This window comes from Lactuca saligna, chromosome 6, assembly GCF_052625555.1.
Source record: "Lactuca saligna cultivar CGN05327 chromosome 6, ASM5262555v1, whole genome shotgun sequence".
In the NCBI taxonomy this organism is placed as follows: Eukaryota; Viridiplantae; Streptophyta; class Magnoliopsida; order Asterales; family Asteraceae; genus Lactuca; species Lactuca saligna.
In genome coordinates, this window is record NC_136422.1 from 99,928,851 (window position 1) to 99,944,094 (window position 15,244).

A 15,244-nucleotide genomic window follows, 5' to 3' on the forward strand; every position below is an offset into this window, starting at 1 on the left:
TATTTAATGAAGAGACTCTTGGTCCTCCATAACTTGAGGACAAATTATGGAGTCATAACTCCAATTAATTAGAACTAGACTCTTCATTTTTGTAACCTTTGCCGATTTTATGAGTTTTATGAGACTTAAATGTGACTTTTCATATAACTTGAGGACAAGTTTCAAAAACACATTTTAGAATCAACTCTTAGATTAATTTGGATTGAAAACAACTTTTTCACTCAACTTTTCTATTAATCTAAGCAACTCATAAGAACAAGATAATTCAAATCAAACTTTTTCATGTAATTAGTCTAACCTTTAAACTAATACAAAACATGAATCTATTGACAAGTATCTTTGAAATTGGATTAGCATGAACATTACCACAACAAAAACAAGTTTATAAGTTCAAAAAACAACTTAGGGTAATGTTCCTAGTCCATTTCTAGCCAAAAAACTCGAAAATATGCTGTCTGGGGTCCAACTCGTCGAGTGCATGAACACAACTCGGCGAGTTGGATGCATTTTGCCTTGGACTCGTCGAGTCCCTTCATGGACTCGGCGAGTCTGCTGGGCTGACAGCACCAATTTCGATTTTTCAGCTTCTATTGCAGGTATAACAAGAAAACAAGCCTAGGTTCTGATACCATTGTTGGGTTATGAGCATTCTAACACTCCTAAGTGTACATGCAACCCTAAATACCTTGGATCTATGTTTTCTCTATTATACATGCAAATATGAACATCCAAGGTATTATCCTAATCTAGCATACAAAACTATCAATATAACAAGATAGAATACATACCTCTTTGATGTAGAATGTCTTCATGAAGCTTGAGTGCCTAGTGCCCAAGTGTGACACCTCAAATGGTTCATAATCATCAAAAACACTTGGAATCACTTGAGAGAGTTCTACACTTCATGAAAATCGGCTAGCCCTTTGTTACTCTCAAAAGTGGCCGATTTTCCTCAAGAATAAGATGCTTATATAGTTATACAATTAGGGTAAACTCTAATTGTCATGACTTTCCATTTCCTTGGATCCATGGGTTCAAATATACCATTGAGCATCCATGGAGCATCATATGGGTTTTGGCCCAACTAGATAATCCATGGAGCATTAGCCCACTATACAAGTATGGATGATTTACACAATCAACCCATATATTTAATTAGTCTTCTTTTGATCACTTAATTAATCCTAGATTAATTCTTGATCAATACTAATTAAATAATCTTATTATTCTTATTATTAATATACTAGAACTTATAATATATTAATAACCATAAGTGTCTTATTTCTCTCATTATAGTCTATCCAAGTGCATGATGGTATGCAACCCAAATGGACCATGCCGGGTCGGGTCAAGTCTTACCAATTATAGTTATGGACTTAGACATTAATCCAACAGTCTCCCACTTGGATAAGTCTAAAACTATTATTGCGTATGACTTCAGGAACCAACTGGCAATCGTAGCTCTCAAAAGCTTCTGTCGAACTCTGACCTTGTAGATGAACTCTGACCTTTGTCAATGACTTCTCCATTAGATAAGGGATCATATATTCCTCCATTCTAGATATCATATGGACTGAGACATGGATTATAATCATTCTCTCTGTCCATTAGTTATTTCCCGATTTCCGATTTATGACGACTGACTAATTGAACAAATCAAATCAGTCCTGGCACGGCCGAGCACTTCCATTTGTCATCATCAAATCATCGAGGGGCCCACAGATATCGCTTTTATCCCGAAGGTAAAAGGAATGGATAAACTTCGACTCATATGGCTTGTTCTACTACTTGTTGAATCATACACAAAGGCACATTTTATAGCACTGAGTTACCAAATGCAGTTTCGTGCATTCAATGTACAACCAACTCATAGTAACAACTCATATCTCTAGGTTTGAAGAATATAAGATATTATCGTCTCATGATCACTCGTGATAAAATCCATGAAGTGATTCCAATGAGCGCGGGTTGAATCCAATACTCAGAACTTATGAGCACTCATGAGTGTTGTAGCTCTTTGTCCAACATCTTAGACCTCTACAAGCCAACCCATGACAATCTTAATTCATATCTACTTCCAACATATGACCGACTGTGGATGGTTTGAATAACTTAGTCATTCCGGAAGAACAACCTAGTTTATTCGGGAAGTCAAAACATGCAAAGTGAAACACAATAATAATTGAATCCAATATGGTATCAAAACCTATGATCATAAATAAAACACCTTTTATTTATCACCATATGATTACACATTATTCATTGTATACTGTTTCAACTATCAACTTTATTCTTGAATTTAAAACAATATTTGTCCCATGCTCCAAGCATGTACACTATGTTTCCTAAACACTAGTCATGCCATACACCAAGTATGCATACTATGTTTGTCTATGATCTTTACTTTGTGAACTAGATCAATTGAACATAACTTCAATGATTCTCTTTTCACACTCTCAAATCCTTACTCTAAATACAAGAATTCCAAATTCATGTCATTTACTGAAATCTGTTAGATTCTAAACTTATATGCATTGATCCTCTTGTAATGATTATGCACAAAGTCAGAAAGACTTGGCAACAATCATTACAGAGTATTCCAAAGGAGATCAATTCCTTGGAAACATCCTTCTTGCATTAAGTTTCCTTAATCTTACACAGATTGAAATTTCTGACTTTGAAACATTTCCAGATTCATTTTGACTATCACTTCTGAACAAGAGTTGCCTCCTTACAGATTATGTCAATATGGTCCTTCCAGAATTATCACTATACTTCCAACTGTCCTTGAGCAACCAATCTTTGGTAAACCTTAGGATTTCCTCGACAATTGTTTAATCCTTTTAGTCATATCCAGTTCTAAACCTTTTCCCTTCTTAATGCCCTAGGCATTTGGAGAATTTTAGAAAGTATGAATATAGCACATGTAATCGGTCCTATATCTGAAGCATATGGGACACGATTCATGATGTCTCACATAAAGACTAAACCAGTCTTTTGCTATAACATTTCCATTTCTATTTGCCAAGTTCTCATAATTCAGATTATGAAAAGGGATGCCGTAATCATAATCGAATTTAAGAACGCAAATAATGGACCCATATACAAAATTTCCTTATGTTGAGCCATTCCAACATGAAATTCATATATATCCTTGACTAAATGATTAAAACCTCACGATCTAAGCTTATAGATTTGAGATGAAGTATAATTTCCTCTCCCTTAATTATAGCAAAACAACTTTTTCCCAATTGAAACCTTTTGTTTTCTATAATTAACATTGCTAACTTGCAATCTTTATCATAATTATCATGCTCCCACTAACATGATGATTATTAGCATAACACTTATGCTCCCACTAGCTTTGACGTGTACTCAGAAATCAGCTGACTTTCTTACCAAAGTTCAGATTTCTAATACTAGATTGTTTTGATAGAACTTTATCAAAATCATACACCTTCCCTTAGATAGCACACTTGTGTGTCTAAAAAATTATGAAGAGGGATGCCGTAATCATAATGGTTAGGCCTTTTTGCCACTTCTCATAAGTCCAGGTTAGTGTGCCGGTAAACCACACACGCTCCACTAACGACTTTGAGAATGAAAATATCACAATTGCTATCTAGCTAAAATCTACTTAGTGGAAGTGTTTCCTTACCATCATTTTCATGAATCGGAGAGAAACCTTATGACACTTAGATTTAATGGTGTATGAGTTCTTATCCATGTGAATTGTCAAAACCATAGTCACAAGACAAGGATAATGACAAATCCAAACCTTATGGATTGAACTCAATCTTAATTTCTTGCCACCTGGCAGCTCAAGGGCCTGCCATTGCTTCCAAGTTGTTGTGCAACCAATTGAGAACTCTAAGAACTCATTTGCAAAGCCAACTTTGATTGGAATGGGCACAGAATATGTCAACACGATAGGCTATAAACCTTAAGTTGTGTGCTAGTGAAGAACTCAGGTTTTATTCTTGATTAGTTCTTGAGACTTTCAAGACCTTTAAGACTCCCACTGTCCTCTTGACATATAAGACTCTCTTGTTAAATATTCAAGGGATAGTGTGGATTCTAATCAAGACAAACACTTCACACAATTGGCCTAAGTTGGTCTTTGTTTTATCCAAAACATCACAACTTACCAATTTCAACTGTACAAGAGTAGAAAACTTTTACTCTTACATTTGATAAGTGTTCTTAAACTTTCTTCAAGACATGTCACTCATATTATAATCTTGGAGTATGACTCTAAGACTTGTATTGGAACGAAGTATGACTCATCTTCTTGATTTAACCATTTCAACAATTTCAAGATCCCTTCTTCTTAGTCATAAGAATGCACTAAGACTTCCTTAGAGAACAAATTTTGATATGGTTTCTTAATCATTGAGATGATCACAAAGCTGATACTAAAGTACTCTCCCATCTTTTCAGATTTGAGAAACTTTTATCCTTCTGCCTAATTTGATTCTTCTTATCCGCTCTGCCCTGCATTGGAACCTTTTCCAATGTCTCAAAGTTACACTTAAGCTTGTAAGTATAATCATATTTACTAAGCTTTAGTAAACTATGACGAATAGCCTTATATCTTTTGTGGTGGACTTAATCAGTGCACATGACTATGTACTCGATCCCTTAGTCCATTATTTGACTCACACATCCATGTGAACAAGTAATTAGTCTTAATTTTTCCAATACTAGAAAGTTCTCATTAATCATGCTATACAACTTGCATGATTCCAAGTCCTGGTCCAATTGAGACTTTGGATGATGAGAATCTTTCCTTATTTGGTAAATTTAGACATTACCACAAATGAAGGAATCAATTTCATATTTCCACTCTTGCTATTAATGGAATCATATAAGCAACAATTTTTTTTCTCAAATGCCATTGTAAGGATATTTTAAAATAACTAAAATGAAAAATTTTCTTTTATTTTAAAACTATGCGGAAAAACTTATACTTACAATCCATATGAAAACTTGTTGTTATCTATTCCTAAGCAATATCTCATAACTCCTAAGAAGTAGCTCAAGAATCCGATTTTCAAACTACGCGATAGAAATCCATCTATGCGATCAGATTCAGCATATTCTTTCTTTAAGTTTCTTCACTTTTCTTTGATTCTTAAAAACATTACCATGTGACCCAGTCACATCATGTATCGGGAATCTCAGAATAGAAACTTAACAGAGTTAGATAGTGGACTTTACCTGAAGTAGAGTCAAACTTATTGACTTTAACATCCTTAGGTAAATTTGGCAGCTTCGTAACTAATAACCCTTACTTTGGTAATATAAACATATGGACCCTTTGATAATGGTACACAGGACTATTACAGACTTAGCCTTTTTTCTCTTTACCATTTGGTCAACCTAGTTGACTATGGTCAATCCCTTTCCTTGGGAAGAGAATGTTTTTTCTGTATTTCCAGTGTCACCATTATCAATGTCCATAAAGTTTCAGGAAGTTGATCTTAGCAAATAGATAAGATCATTCAGGGTCTTATCATAGTCTGTTTCATAGGTGTTCCAAAAGAACTCACTATGTGACTTAGAAAGTAGTTGAGCCACTAACTTTCTCAAGACTTTGACACCCAACTCTCCCGGCTTGTCAATATGTGACTACATCTCCAAGATGTGATCACACCTAGACCTTGCCTTGCCATTGGGGCTTGAGTGATCTTAAACTTTTCAAGAACTTGTGGGTTAGGGAGAATAATTGGAGGAGGAGAAAGAAGTATGATATCCATGGGACATCATCTTCATTAGGAATGCTTGTTTCAAGAGATTTGGGAAGATCATAAATGTCTAAACCAGACATCTTTTGGGAGATATTCAAGATAGTTGATCTAAAGTCCTTAATATGACACCCAATATGAAATATTAAGGCTAGGACCCAACAAAATATTTTATAACTTAGAAGAGGTATGCCGTAATCCAAGCTATAAAACAATTTGAAGGTAGGTGAATGACGATTCACTAATTTACAGTGGTATCAGAGCCTAGGCTTGTTTTATTGTTATACCTGCAATAGAAGCTGAAAAATCGAAATTGGTGCTGTCAGCCCAGCAGACTCGCCGAGTCCATGAAGGGACTCGACGAGTCCAAGGCAAAATGCATCCAACTCGCCGAGTTGTGTTCATGCACTCGACGAGTTGGACCCCAGACAGCATATTTTCGAGTCTTTTGGCTAGAAATGGACTAGGAACATTACCCTAAGTTTTTTTTGAACTTATAAACTTGTTTTTAATGTGGTAATGTTCATGCTAATCCATTTTCAAAGATAATTGTCAATAGATTCATGTTTTGTATTAGTTTAAAGGTTAGACTAATTACATGAAAAAGTTTGATTTGAATTATCTTGTTCTTATGAGTTGCTTAGATTAATAGAAAAGTTGAATGAAATAGTTGTTTTCAATCCATTTTAATCTAAGAGTTGAGTATAAAATGTGTTTGTGTAACTTATCCTCAAGTTACATGAAGAGTCACATTAAAGACTCATAAAACTCATAAAGTTGGCAAAGGTTACAAAAATGAAAAGTCTAGTTCTAATTAATTGGAGTGATGACTCCATAATTTGTCCTCAAGTTATGGAGGACCAAGAGTCTCTTCATTAAATAAATATAAAAAAAAATAATGTAACCTTAATTAATTTCATAAGTTATAAAATAAAGAAAAAGTTAATTCTTTATTAGTTTAAAGTCTTCCATAATTTGTCCTCAAGTTATGGAACTTGAAGAGTTTTTGGATTAAAACTACTTTAAACACATAAGTTATGGAATTAATTAGTTTTGAATAGTTTCAAAACTTGCCCTCAAGTTTTGGAATTTGTAAAGTTTTCTCTTATGAATACTTTAATTCCAAGTTAGCCCTTAGAATTTTAAAAGTTAAAATTCAACCCTTATACTTTATAATATTATAAGTTAATAATATATATATATATATATATATATATATATATATATATATATATATATATATATATATATATATATATATGAGTAAAGTCGGTCTTACCGCTAGTACGCCTCATTCACGAAGCCGGTCTATAAGGTGGGTATAAGGTTGTTGCCTATAAAATGGCAACTTAATGGGTATCCACTCTCACCCACCGCTTGCATGACTGGTGGAGGGTCGTTAGCCGAACGGGTTTGACAGGACTATAATTCTCCCTTCATTAAAAGTATTAATGATAAATACTAAGTAACTAAACTCTTAATAATACCCAATCTTAGTTACTTAGGAAAATGTGAATAAGGTGCTAATCCATGAAATTACACTTTACACTTTGTCTAAGTCATTAGTGGAGCGTGTGTGGTTAACCGGCACACTAACTTGGACTTAACAAGGTAGGTAAAGGGTGACTTAATGTTTATCATAGTATCGATGGAGCGTGTGTGGTTAACCGGCATATCGATTGAGGGGTAATTTATTAAGGGTACCAAGTAATTTGCATGGTTACTTCACACCTTGTTTTGTGATCCTCGGCATCCCAGTCACAAAACCTGAAGGGCACACTCGAGATTGAAACATGCCATTGAACAGTTCAATGAATCTCAAAAGATCTAGGAGTTTCAAAACCAATTAAAACCTAATAATACATTTCGTTTATCTTGGTGGAAATTGGTGAATCATCATTCACCTACCTTCAAATTGTTTTATAGCTTGGATTATGGCATACCTCTTCTAAGTTATAAAATAGTCTGTTGGGTCCTAGCCTTAATATTTCATATTGGGTGTCATATTAAGGACTTTAAAATCAACTATCTTGAATATCTCCCAAAAAGATGTCTGGTTTAGACATTTATGATCTTCCTGAATCTCTTGAAACAAGCTTTCCTAAATGAAGATGATGTCCCATGGAAATCATACTTCTGTCACCTCCTCCAAATTATTCTCCCTACCCCACAAGTTCTTTAAAAGTTTAAAGTCACTCAATCCCTATTGGCAAGTAAAGGTCTTGGTGTGGTCACATCTTGGAGATGTAGTCACATATTGACAAGTCGGGAGAGTTGGGTGTCAAAGTCTTGAGAAAGTTGGTGGTTCAATCACTTTCTAAGTCACATAGTGAGTTCCTTTGGGACACCTATGAAAAAGACTATGAAAAGACCCTTAATGATATTATCTATTGTTAAGATCAACTTCCGGAAACTTTATGGACATCGACAATGGTGACACTGGAAATACAAAAAAAGCATTCTCTTCCCAATGGAAAGGGATCGGCCATAGTCAACTCGGTTGAACAAATGGTAAAGAGAAAAAAACTAAGTCTGTGATAGTCCCGTGTACCATTATCAAAGGTTCCATATGTTTATATTGCCAAAGAAAGGGTCATTATTTGCGAAGCTGCCAAATTTACCTAAGGGTGTTAAAGTCAATAAGGTTGACTCTACTTTAGGTAACGTCCACTACTCTCACTCTGTTAAGTTTCTATTCTGAGATTCTTGATGCATGATGTGACTGGGTCACATGGTGATGTTTTAAGAATCAAAGAAAAGTGAAGAAACTTAAAGAAAGAATATGTTGAATCTGATCGCGTAGATGGATTTCTATCGCGTAGTTTGAAGATCGGATTCTTGAGCTACTTCTTAGGAGTTATGAGATATTGCTAAGGAATAGATAACAACAAGTTTTCATATGGATTGTAAGGATAAGTTTTTCCGCATAGTTTTAAAATAAAAGAAAATTTTTGATTTTATTTATTTTAAAATATCCTTACAATGGCATTTGAGGAAAAATTGTTGCTTACATGATTCCATTAATAGCAAGAGTGGAAATATGAAATTGATTCCTTCATTTGTGGTATTTTCTAAATTTACCAAATAAGGAAAGACTCTCATCATCCAAAGTCTCAATTGGACCAGGACTTGGAATCATGCAAGTTGTATAGCATGATGAATGAGAACCTTCAAGTATTGGAAAAATTAAGACTAATTACTTGTTCACATGGATGTGTGAGTCAAGTAATGGACTAAGGGATCGAGCACATAGTCATGTGCACTGATTAAGTCCACCACAAAAGATATAAGGCTATTCGTCATAGTTTACTAAAGCTTGGTAAATATGATTATACTTACAAGCATAAGTGTAACTCTGAGACATTGGAAAAGGTTCCTATGCATGGCAGAGCGAATAAGAAGAATCAACTTAGGCAGAAGGATAAAAGTTTCTCAAATCTGAAAAGATGGGAGAGTACTTTAGTATCAGTTTTGTGATCATCTTAATGATTAAGAAACCATATCAAAATTAGTTCTCTAAGGAAGTCTTAGTTCATTCTTATGACTAAGAAGAAGGGATCTTGAATTGTTGAAATGGTTAAATCAAGAAGATGTGTCATACTTCGTTCCAATACAAGTCTTAGAGTCATACTCCAAGATTGTAACTTGAGTGACATGTCTTTAAGAAGGTTTAAAATACGTGTCAAATGTAAGAGTAAAAGTTTTCTACTCTTGTACATTTGAAATTGGTAAGTTGTGATGTTTTGGATAAAACAAAGACCAACTTAGGCCAATTGTGTGAAGTGTTTGTCTTGATTAGAATCCACACTATCTCTTGAATGTTTGACAAGGAAGTCTTATATGTCAAGAGGACAGTGGGAGTCTTAAAGGTCTTGAAAGTCTCAAGAACTAATCAAGAATAAAACCTAAAGTTCTTCACTAGCACACGACTTAAGGTTTATAACCTATCGTGTTGACATATTCTGTGCCCATTCCAGTTAAAGTTGGCTTTGCATATGAGTTCTTAGAGTTCTCAATGTGTTGCACAACAACTTGGAAGCAATGGCAGGCCCTTGAGCTGCCAGGTGGCAAGAAATTAAGATTGAGTTCAATCCATATGGTTTTGGATTTGTCATTATCTTTGTCTTGTGACTATGGTTTTGACAATTCACATGGATAAGAACACATACACCATTAAATCTAAGTGTCATAAGGTTTCTCTCCGATTCATGAAAATGATGGTGAGGAAACACTTTCACTAAGTAGATTTTAGCTAGATAGCAATTGTGATATTTGCATTCTCAAAGTCGTTAGTGGAGCGTGTGTGGTTTACCGGCACACTAACCTGGACTTGTGAGAAGTGGCAAAAAGGTCTAACCATTATGATTACGGCATCCCTCTTCTTAATTGTTTAGACACACAAGTGTGCTATCTAAGGGAAGGTGTATGATTTTGATAAAGTTCTATCAAAACAATCCAGTATCAGAAATCTGAACTTTGGTAAGAAAGTCAATAAAGTGTTGATTTCTAGAAGTCCAGCGGATTTCTGAGTACATGTCAAAGCTAGTGGGAGCATAAGTGTTATGCTAATAATCATCATGTTAGTGGGAGCATGATAATTATGATAAAGATTGCAAGTTAGCAATGTTAATTATAGAAAACAAAAGGTTTCAATTGGGAAAAAGTTGTTTTGCTATAATTAAGGGAGAGGAAATTATACTTCATCTCAAATCTATAAGCTTAGATTATGAGGTTTTAATCATTTAGTCAAGGATATATATGAATTTCATGTTGGAATGGCTCAACATAAGGAAATTCTGTATATGGGTCCATTATTTGCGTTCTTAAATTCGATTATGATTACGGCATCCCTTTTCATAATCTGAATTATGAGAACTTGGCAAATAGAAATGCAAATGTTATAGCAAAAGACTGGTTTAGTCTTTATGTGAGACATCATGAATCGTGTCCCATATGCTTCGGATATAGGATCGATTACATGTGCTATATTCATCCTTTCTAAAATTTTCCAAATGCCTAGGGCATTAAGAAGGGAAAAGGTTTAAAACTGGATACGACTAAAAGGACTAAACAATTGTCGAGGACAATCTAAGGTTTACCAAAGATTGGTTGCTCAAGGACAGTTGGAAGTATAGTGATAATTCTGGAAGGACCATATTGACATAATCTGTAAGGAGGCAAATCTTGTTCAGAAGTGATAGTCGAAATGGAATCTGGAAATGTTTCAAAGTTAGAATTTTCAATCTGTGTAAGATTAAGGAAACTTAATGCAAGAAGGATGGTTCCAAGGAGTTGATCTCCTTTGGAATGCTCTATAATGATTGTTGCCAAGTCTTTGTGAATTTGTGCATAATCGTTACAAGAGGATCAATGCATATAAGTTTAGAATCTAACAGATTTCAGTAAATGACATGAAATTGGAATTCTTGTATTTACAGTAAGGATTTGGGAGTGTGAAAAGAGAATCATTGAAGTTATGTTCAATTGATCTAGTTCACAAAGGAAAGATCATAGACAAACATAGTATGCATACTTGGTGTATGGCATGACTAGTGTTTAGAAAACATAGTGTACATGCTTGGAGCATGGAAACAACTATTGTTTTCAATTCAAGAATAATGTTGATAGCTGAAACAGTATACAATGAATAATGTGTAATCATATGGTGATAAATAAAAAGTGTTTTATTTACATTCATAAGTTCTGAGACCATATTGGATTCAATTATTATTGTGTTTCACTTTGCATGTTTTGACTTCCCGAATAAACTAGGTTATTCTTCCGGAATGACTAAGTTATTCAAACCATCCACAGTCGGTCATATGTTGGAAGTAGATATGAATTAAGACTGTCATGGGTAGGCTTGTAGAGGTCTAAGATGTTGGATAAAGGGCTACAACACTCATGAGTGCTCATAAGTTCTGAGTATTGGATTCAACTCGCGCTCATTGGAATCACTTCATGGGTTTTATCACGAGTGATCATGAGACGATAATATCTTATATTCTTCAAACCTAGAGATATGAGTTGTTACTATGAGTTGATAGTACATTGATTACACGAAACGCATTGGTAACTCGATGTTATAAAACGTGTCTTTGTGTATGATTCAACAAGTAGTAGAACAAGCCATATGAGTCGAAGTTTATCCATTCCTTTTACCTTTGGGATAAAAGCGATATCTGTGGGCCCCTCGATGATTTGATGATGACAAATGGAAGTGCGCGGCCGGGCCAGGACTGATTTGATTTGTTCAATTAGTCAGTCATCATAAATCGGAAATCGGGAAACAACAAATGGACAGAGAGAATGATTATAATCCATGTCTCAGTCCATATGATATCTAGAATGGAGGAATATATGATCCCTTATCTAATGGACAAGTCATTGAAAATATCAGAGTTCATCTACAAGGTCAGAGTTCGACAAAAGCTTTTGAGAGCTACGATTGCCAGTTGGTTCCTGAAGTCATACGCAATAATAGTTTTAGATTTATCCAAGTGGGAGACTGTTGGATTAATGTCTAAGTCCATAACTATAATTGGTAAGAATTGACCCGACCCGGCATGGTCCATTTGGGTTGCATACCATCATGCACTTGGATAGACTAAATGAGAGAAATAAGACACTTATGGTTATTAATATATTATAAGTTCTAGTATATTAATAATAAGAATAATGAGATTATTTAATTAGTATTGATCAAAAATTAATCTAGCATTAATTGAGTGATCAAAAGAAGACTAATTAAATATGTGGGTTGATTGTGTAAATCATCCATACTTGTATAGTGGGCTAATGCTCCATGGAATATCTACTTGGTCTAAAACCCATATGATGCTCCATGGATGCTCCATGGTGTATTTGAACCCATGGATCCAAGGAAATGGAAAGTCATGACAATTAGGGTTTACCCTAATTGTATAACTATATAAGCATCTTATTCTTCAGGAAAAAGCGGCCACTAGTGAGAATAAGAAAGGGCTAGCCGATTTCATGAAGTGTAGAATTCTCTCAAGCTATTCTAAGTGTTTTGATGATTGTGAACCATTTGAGGTGTCACACTTGGGGCACTAGGCACTCAAGCTTCATGAAGACAAGCACCATCAAAGAGGTATGTATTCTATCTTGTTATATTGATAGTTTTGTATGCTAGATTAGGATAATACCTTGGATGTTCATATTTGCATGTATAATAGAGAAAACATAGATCCAAGGTATTTAGGGTTTCATGTACACTTTGACCCGATCCGGCATGGTCCATTTGGGTTGCATACCATCATGCACTTGGATAGACTAAATGAGAGAAATAAGACACTTACGGTTATTAATATATTATAAGTTCTAATATATTAATAATAAGAATAATAAGATTATTTAATTAGTATTGATCAAGAATTAATCTAGGATTAATTAAGTGATCAAAAGAAGACTGATTAAATATATGGGTTGATTGTGTAAATCATCCATACTTGTATAGTGGGCTAATGCTCCATGGAGTATCATATGGGTTTTGGCCCAACTAGATAATCCATGGAGCATTAGCCCACTATACAAGTATGGATGATTTACACAATCAACCCACATATTTAATTAGTCTTCTTTTGATCACTTAATTAATCCTAGATTAATTCTTGATCAATACTAATTAAATAATCTTATTATTCTTATTATTAATATATTAGAACTTATAATATATTAATAACCGTAAGTGTCTTATTTCTCTCATTTAGTCTATCCAAGTGCATGATGGTATACAACCCAAATGGACCATGTCGGGTCGGGTCAAGTCTTACCAATTATAGTTATGGACTTAGACATTAATCCAACAGTCTCCCACTTGGATAAGTCTAAAACTATTATTGCGTATGACTTCAGGAACCAACTGGCAATCGTAGCTCTCAAAAGCTTCTGTCGAACTCAGACCTTGTAGATGAACTCTGATCTTGTCAATGACTTGTCCATTAGATAAGGGATCATATATTCCTCCATTCTAGATATCATATGGACTGAGACATGGATTATAATCAGTCTCTCTGTCCATTTGTTGTTTCCCAATTTCAGATTTATGACGACTGACTAATTGAACAAATCAAATCAGTCCTGGCCCGGCCGAGCACTTCCATTTGTCATCATCAAATCATCGAGTGGCCCACATATATCGCTTTTATCCCGAAGGTAAAAGGAATGGATAAACTTCGACTCATATGGCTTGTTCTACTACTTGTTGAATAATACACAAAGACACGTTTTATAACATCGAGTTACCAATGCGTTTCGTGTAATCAATGTACTATCAACTCATAATAACAACTCATATCTCTAGGTTTGAAGAATATACGATATTATCGTCTCATGATCACTCGTGATAAAACCCATGAAGTGATTCCAATGAGCGCGGGTTGAATCCAATACTCAGAACTTATGAGCACTCATGAGTGTTGTAGCCCTTTGTCCAACATCTTAGACCTCTACAAGCCAACCCATGACAGTCTTAATTCATATCTACTTCCAACATATGACCGACTGTGGATGGTTTGAATAACTTAGTCATTCCGGAAGAATAACCTCGTTTATTCGGGAAGTTAAAACATGCAAAGTGAAACACAATAATAATTGAATCCAATATGGTATCAAAACCTATGAACATAAATAAAACACCTTTTATTTATCACCATATGATTACACATTATTCATTGTATACTGTTTCAGCTATCAACTTTTATTCTTGAATTTAAAACAATAATTGTCCCATGCTCCAAGCATGTACACTATGTTTTCTAAACACTAGTCATGCCATACACCAAGTATGCATAATATGTTTGTCTATGATCTTTATTTTGTGAACTAGATCAATCGAACATAACTTCAATGATTCTCTTTTTACACTCCCAAATCCTTACTGCAAATGCAAGAATTCCAAATTCATGTCATTTACTGAAATCTGTTAGATTCTAAACTTATATGCATTGATCCTCTTGTAATGATTATGCACAAAGTCAGAAAGACTTGGCAACAATCATTACAGAGTATTCCAAAGGAGATCAATTCCTTGGAAACATCCTTCTTGCATTAAGTTTCCTTAATCTTACACAGATTGAAAATTCTAACTTTGAAACATTTCCAGATTCCATTTCGACTATCACTTCTGAACAAGAGTTGCCTCCTTACAGATTATGTCAATATGGTCCTTCCAGAATTATCACTATACTTCCAAATGTCCTTGAGCAACCAATCTTTGGTAAACCTTAGATTTTCCTCGACAATTGTTTAATCCTTTTAGTCATATCCAGTTCTAAACCTTTTCCCTTCTTAATGCCCTAGGAATTTGGAAACTTTTAGAACGGTTGAATATAGCACATGTAATCGATCCTATATCCGAAGCATATGGGACACGATTCATGATGTCTCACATAAAGACTAAACCAGTCTTTTGCTATAAGATTTCCATTTCTATTTGCCAAGTTCTCATAATTCAGATTATGAAAAGGGATGTC